Consider the following 7,920-nt stretch of genomic DNA (forward strand, 5'->3'; position numbering starts at 1 on the left):
GGGTGGCATGTTATGGCATGGTACATTGCCAGCAGACACTGGCATCCACTGCTGAGGGGCACCTTGCTCAAGCCCAGGTAATTGCATATTGCTACATAGAGCTTCCAGGTGATCTTCATAAGAAATCCTAGTTAAACAAACAAAACCTATCTGCAGTAGCCTAGTAGTTGAGCCATGATTAAATTTGTATCTCACAGGGGCAGCACTACCTTCTGGTTAACCTAAACCAAATGTAAACCTGCTGGTCTGAGGCTGGAAACCCCAAAAGCAATAGCACCACACTGACCTCAATTTCCCACAGGAAGAGTGGGGGAACACTGGAATAGGCTGCACAGGGAGGAGGTCGAGTCTCCATACTTCAACTGAGCAAGAGTCTGAGCAGCCTGACCTTGCTTTGAGATTAGTTGTGCCATGAGCAAGGGTTGGACCAGACAACCTCCAGAGGTCCTGTCCAACCTAAATTCTTCTGTTCCAAGAGAGTTAAATTTAACCATAGTAAGGAAAGAAGCTTTGGGAATGTCAGTCAGTTCCTTGACAGTCCTCCTCAGACTGTAAGAAGAGCATTTTATGATTTTTCACAAAAGCATTGAGGAAGAAGCAATTTCTTAAAATTCTTACTATAGTTTTACTTTCTCACTTCTCCTTTGCCCTCATCCTCAACAGAAGCTTAACTTAACAGTGCTCCTGACTGTCATGTGTTAGCAGGGCAGCATAGCTCATCGCGTGACTAGACAGACAATATTCCCTTCCCCAGGCAGGAAAGCACAGGACCTTGAGCTTGTGTTCAACCAAGCCTCTCAGAAGCTAAATCCTGTTCTTGCTTTCAGTCAAGCCCTAGCAAGGGTATGACACACCATCTGTGTACATGCGTGCAGATGTGTCTGTGGTGGGACAGGGATGTACTCTAATCAAGAGTCAAGAACTCCATCTGCTGAAAAGAGACACTTAAAATCTTTTTGATCGCAATCCCATCTCCACCTCTTTCCTTGATGGATGAGCTACCTTAAGTTGCCAGTGCATTTTCTGCCAGATAAAACCAGATGCAGACCTGTTGAATAACAAGTTAGTGAGCACAGTGGCTATCCTTGGGCCACTCAACCATGTTCATGCCCCAGCTGTGCTCAGCAGGCAATTTTCCTTTCCCCATTTGCAGCAAGGGCTCTTTGCTCTGAGAGCTGAGTAGGCTTTCCTTTGAAGTTAGGATAAAGGTATGCAGAGGAGTTGATCTATATATTGCAAATAGCCAAGAAGCTTCAGACAGCAGAGAAGTGTGCAGATGTGCAGAACAGCTTAGATTTACTGCTCTTGACCCAAGGCTATGCACTGGATTCCCACATCTACTCTCCAGTGTTTTAACCCCAGAGGCACTTGAGCACAAAACACAAGATTTCTGGAGCACAGACAAACATCAGAGTTCTTCCACAGAAAAATACACTAACGTGCTATAGACTCATCATTCTTCCTCTTTCTGGCCTCACAAATTTGGAATTTGTTTCTGTGCAGTGGCTTATACTCAGCAGGAAGGAAGGACGGACAGTGTCCTCAGCCAGCCCCAGAGATCAGGAGCATGGCTTTGAGTCTCCTCAGGCTCTGGAGAGCACTGAGCCTTGTCCTTCTACACTGTGGGCAAGTAGCCCACAGAATGGAGGCACTGTAGCCTCCAGTACAGGCCCAAAGGAAAGCAGCCATCACGTATTTCTCTAACCCAGTCCAGCTCCACTGAGGAGTGCTAAGTGCAGCCCCAGCATCCGTATGGGATACAGTATCAGTATTGGTCTGGGCTAGCATCACAGAAAGGGCTGAGCTGCTTTTTCTGTGGATTACTTTTGTATGAATGCCAGTTGGATTGTGGCACTATTAAAAAAAGAATGAAAACACTTCTGCATCTAGTCCTTGGCTAATGGAGGCAGAACCCTGACACTTAAAGGACTTGTATTAGGAGTAGGTCTCATGACTGTTTTTTCTTACCTTAAGTCAAATACAGCATGAAATAATTTCAAAGGGAATGTGATAAGTAGATAACATCATTAAGGAAGAAGTAGGACCTGAACGGTAAGCTTGAGGTTTGCTGACCTATCAATTTTCTGGATGACTCCTTATCCCCAACTTGCATTGCATACTTGCACTTCTAAAGCAAGCAGTACTCTGAAGTGCTAGGAAGTCAGGGCTGTGCTGAAGTGCTTCCGAGCGCCTTGATGTTAAAAGTTCCTCAGGTCCAGAATCTTACAACTGTGTAAACTATTCAGGGAAAGAAAAAAAACCAAACACAAACCAAAACCCCACAACCAAAAACCACCCTCAAAAAACCCACCACACCCACACAACAGAACCCCCCATACATACACACATAGTGTAAATATCATTAGTATATACTGGGAGAAGAGTGAAAAGCTTTTCAGCAACAAACCCATAGAACCCACTGTCCATTTGCATTGGAAATTTAGGTATGCAAACCTTTGATTCAATGTAAAAGGAAATGGCTTTTTTTTACAAAAATAATCACAGTCTAGCTTCTACCTTTAGCTGCTTTTAAGGTACTTATTTTTATGAGAGTGGGAGCTACCTTCTTGTTACACTGATTATTTTTACTTAGTAACTTAGATGCCCGAGAGGCTCTTCTGCTTATAGTTAATATGGAGCCATTATAATCATCATCAAGGAGAGAGGAATGCAACACTTTGTTTTCCCCATAAGCAGGAACTACCTTTAGGATCCTCTTTTTGCTTTGGGAAACCTACACAGAGTTGCTTGTTGTGTTGGCAGGCAACTATCAAAAGCAGAATTTCAAGTTAACAGGCATCATATAGAGCAAGTTCTGCAAGGTTTCTCTGAAGCTAGTTGCTTAATTAACATTTTACTTGAGCTGCCTGAGAAGGCAAACTGCTCAACTCACACTTTAAAAGACACTAAACCAGAAAGATTTATTGAAATAGCCTTTTGTCAGACTTCATATAACTTGCAAATAAGTTAAAAACCTTATCGTTACCGCTGTTGTATAGGCAGAAAACTTCAGGCTGAAATTGTAGAAGAATCCCTCCTTTCCTAAGAGCTCAAAGTAACTGCAAAACAAGCTTAAGTATTTCCCAGCCTTTTCCTAGACCTATCTGTGATAAGCCCTAATTACCACGCAGCTGGAGCAAGACAGTCCCCAAATCACATTTCATTAGCAACTGGGTGAATTCAACCTTATATACATTGCATCATGATAAAGTTCTAAATCTTATTGCTCAATGAAATCCACCTACAACAGGCAAGGACTGAAAATGTAAGTGATTGCAATCTTTGATTAGCATTTCCATTAGCATGACTTTAGAAGACTAGAAGTACCATAATAATTAACTTTATTTTGTTGTTGCAAACCAGATTTTTAGTATAGGTGATTTACATAACTTGTGTTTAGAAGCTTTCATAACCAAACAAACCTGGAAACTTGAGTACCTTGCAAAGAAAAAAGCTGGAATTAATGTTTACTAGTTTTTGCATTTTTACTTATTAATCTTTTTAGGTGGTTTATGTCTTCAAAAGGAAACAAAAAGCAATTTTTCACTGTAGTCCTCTAGAAGATAAAGTTATGAATACCATTATTTCCTTTTATGTGTTAGACATTTGTGTTTAAAAACAATGTTGAAATTAGGTTGCCGGACACTGTACAGTCCAGGGTTAAAATGCTGAATTCTATTAGGATTGCAATCATAATACTCCATCTCAAATCCCTGTGTCTTTCATGTGTTTTTTTTATATATACACAGTGCATGCTGGTGTTTTGTCATGATGTGACTTAGGTCTTCTTGGTACGTGTTGCAACATGTATTGTGCTTTTGTTACTGCTGTTTGTTGCTAGAACTCTGACTCTCCCTCTGACTTACCTGGCACATGGGTCCATAGAGAGCCCCAAAGGTGTGACAGTTAGTCTGCATAGGACAGGTTGTGGGACTGGCATCTGTCAACATCACTACAGAAGCTAATGCCTCTGAGAAATATTCAATACCAAAAAAGAAACCTCTTATTTTAGTAGCTGTAGTAAGAATTTAGATTTCAAAATACTTCAAAGGTTTGAGACTGCCGTTTAGAAACTGCAGGAACAGATGACTATAAAAAAAAAAATCCCCGAGATTAGCTCTGCTCCTGATTGTGATTTATAGTAGCAGGGATTGGTTTCATGCCTTATGCTGGGAAAAACCCTGTTACTGATCTTTTTTCCATTAAATCAATTTCCATTAAATAAGAAACTATTTGGCAGATACCCACAACTGAGAAGTATAATTGGCATAAACCTTCAACTGCAAATTTAAAATGTTCACACAGGTAAAATTAAGCAGATATACCTCATTCTATACAGTGGTTCTTGAGTATGCTCCTTTAGCGTCGTGTTACACTAGAAAATGCAAAAGAGCAGGACTACTTGCTGATACCTGTTGGGTTTAGTCTGTGGGAAATGTTTACAATGAATAATACCCATGGGTTTCCTCGCCGAGTGATCTGAACAGGGAAAGTGTCATGTAATCTCAGCGCTGTTATTCATATGACAGTCCTCAGCCTGCATGTGGAGGTGTGGAACCAGATCACAAGAAAACACAAAACAGCTTTCTAAATTAAGGGGAGTGATGGTCTAGCTGGTATCACCACTTTCAGAAACAGGAAATCACAAGCACCTGTGCAAGCTGCGGCTGACGACACCAGGGTTGTTTGGTAAAGACAGTTAACCTCCACGTAGCAGAGGTAGATCTCCATGTAGCAAAGGTACTGCTCAGCCACGTGTCTGCCTGTTTGGTGGCTGGGAGGCAATTCTGTAAGGCCTTATGCTGTGCTGCCTTTGTCCTACATGCTCAGAGCGGGAGCAAAAATCAAAAGCCAAAAAAAAAAGGAAGAAGAAAGTGTGGTTTGAGCAGGTATTTCTGACTGCAGGTAGCCCTGGCACTGAGAGCTGTGGGAAGCAGCATTCGTGCCGGTATGTCGTCGTGATATTGTGCAACAGAGATGTTATTGAAAGCAGGAGCTTGAGTTGGGGATAGGCAAAGCCGCCTGGCTACATTTCAAACCCATTTGGGTGGCTGGGATATTTATCTCTAATGGTATGGGCATGCACTGCATGTGCAGGCTACTTGATGAAAGGGAGGCAGATCATCAACTGAGCTGTCTCAGGTGGGAGAAATAAATCTAGAGTCTGATCAGAGGTTGAAGGAGAAAATTAGTGGGTTACTGCTTTGGGGGGCAAAGGTATAATCAAGATCTCACAGAGCAAATGCAGTGTTTTACCTGTTGGTAGAGCTGAGGTTGGTGTAGATGGCCTGGGGGGAGGTTGTGATGTGCACCTTGGGCAAATGGGAGCAGTTATAAGTTGCTTTATTGTCCTCTTCAGGCCCAACACCTGCTGTTCTGCCTTCCCTCGGACAGGCACGTGGACAATGGGACAATGCTGTATCTTGCATTCTCCACACCAACGGATACCCAGCCCTCAGTTTAAAAAATAAAATCTCTAGCTGTCTAGCTCATACATTCAAGCACTGCAAAGTAAGAAAACACCAGGATCACAGCAAATGCCCATATGTAACCTGCTCCCCTGTACATGCAAGGCTCTTAATCGTACAATCACATCTCCCCTCTTTTTCCCCATGGCCCTTTCACAAAGTCTCTGTCTCAGCCAACACGTGGGGTGTTAATGTTCAGCACTCAGTGCGGGGCTCTGAGACCTGCTTATTTTGTGAACCATCCAAACCTTGCATTGAGATGATTCGTTTTCTTATCAGTTTTCCTATGTTGCTCTCCCTGCATTACATAATTCCATGATCCTTTAAAGCATGGTGGTATTGAACTAAATCAACTTTGTTTGAGGGCTTCAGACCTCTTTTCAGATTAGTTTATGCTATAATCTTCCTGATATCTAGAAAGATAGAGGACATCGTGCCTGTGTTACTTACAGAGCTCTGAGGTACAGAATTTGAAACCAAGATTGCCAGATAATTTTGAGAACCTGAACTGAGGTGTAAAACAATAGGGTATGTTTTACAGTACTTTATGGGATTGCAGCATAGCTCCCTCCATCTTGATTGCAGTTGTGATTAGTACTTCCAAAACACAACTATTGGTGTCACAGGGTACTCACCAAACAACACAGCCTGCTGGGTTGCTTGTGCAGCACCTGGCAGAAATGGGGAGAGAATTCAGTTGTCCCAGTAGGTACTTAGACCTGCCTGGTCTGTAACAACATCCTTTTTCTTGCAAGGCATTGTCTTATTCACTGTCTTGAAAGCTGGAACAAAGCAGAAGCCATTCTCCTTTATTACACCATCCTCATTCATTGCAAGAACACAGCCTGTCCTGTGCAGTGAGTGAAACAAGGGATCTCTGTAGAAGGAATTTTGGAATCATACAAAGAGACTGTATCCCATCAAAAAAGGAAGGGGAATGAGTGGCTGCTATGCTTGTTGGCTTCTGGATGCTTCATAGCCTTAGTATACTTTTAATGTAACTTATCTTGCTTTTAAATCTAAAGAATGGTTGCTTGGGATAATATGTACTTTTAATTTCCATGTTTTTTTCTTAGAGGATCAGTTTAGATCTACTGTGTCTCAGCATAATTTGAAAAAATGTGGTAACAGCAGTTACTAACCACATAGGCTGCTGCGGGTGGCGAGGCACATTTTAGTTGGGGTTTCAGATGACAGCAAAGGAATGCTTAATTTAGGCAGTAATGGGGTCAGCAGAGCAGTATACTGCAGTTGCTAGATCTTCATAGCCTGCCACTCTTGGCTGTCTTCCTATTCTGTTTTACTTCTCTTTCCTCTGACATCTCCTGACACCCTGGCTCCTGCCCAGTCACTTCTACTTCTTTCTCCCACCTGGTTCATGCAGAAGGCATACCTTCTGCAGCTGGACGTGGCTATCTTAACAGAACGATTTACAAGTCTCAGGGGATGGTGCATGTATACCTCTTGCACGAATGCAGATGTAGCATTTTAGGAACTAAGTTGATGCAAATTATATGTAACTACTCAAAGGTCTAAATACTGGTGTCATTCAGATGGTGGGTGTAGCCTGAGAACAGGCCATGTCTAATCCAAACACCTCCAGGTACCCGAATTAAAGTTCAGCTTTAAAAACAAGTTGCCATTTCAACACTTTGCTACAACCCAGTGCTCGTGATCTATTTTTTTTTTTTTCACTGTAGACAAAAAAATATTTTTTTTGTTTAGCTTTCTCAAAAAGCCAAATCATTTTCATTGAAATATAAAGAGGGAAAAGTCTAGGGATGAATTTTTTTCTACATTGGGTATCTGCTTAATAGAGAAAGCTTAGCAAGATTAAAAGAAAGACAAGACTAATAGTGGAAAACCTTAAGCAAGCCTCATGACTGGAGTTACCTTAAATACAGAATACCCAACAGAGGCAGCCTCACTGCTGGGATTCTTCTATTGCTCATGCATAACCCTTGAGCTAGGAGAACAAACTTTGCAAAACAATTAGACTTAGAGAGGTTGTCCCATATACAATCAATATAATTCGGAGCTGATTCACTGTAGGTCAGAAAGTGTCCCGAGTACAGTGCTTCTTGGGATGTAAACAGACTAACTCCTTTGTAATTATTGTCCTCTCTTCTAAGTAGCAGAGTGTGGGAGCAGACTGAGCTACAAAAGACCTTTAAAATCTTTGATACCGCAAGTTACGATGTTCTGAAAAACTGGTAGGGAACAACTGCATGGTCTGCTTCCTTCTTGGTCCCAGTATTTGGCCAGTTGGTATGTTGTCTTTCTAGACTCTCTTAACCATCAAAAGCAGCTTCTTATAAAATGTATAAATATCTGGAGACTTCTTCCCAAGGCAAATTGTGGTTTCTGCCACCGCTTTGATTGAGCATTCTTCTTTCTGGCTCATCTTGTTCTTCTGGTGCAAAGGATGAGAGGTTTTGCTGCTCGGAGAGCT

Source organism: Gavia stellata, chromosome 5, assembly GCF_030936135.1.
Source record: "Gavia stellata isolate bGavSte3 chromosome 5, bGavSte3.hap2, whole genome shotgun sequence".
Lineage (NCBI taxonomy): Eukaryota > Metazoa > Chordata > Aves > Gaviiformes > Gaviidae > Gavia > Gavia stellata.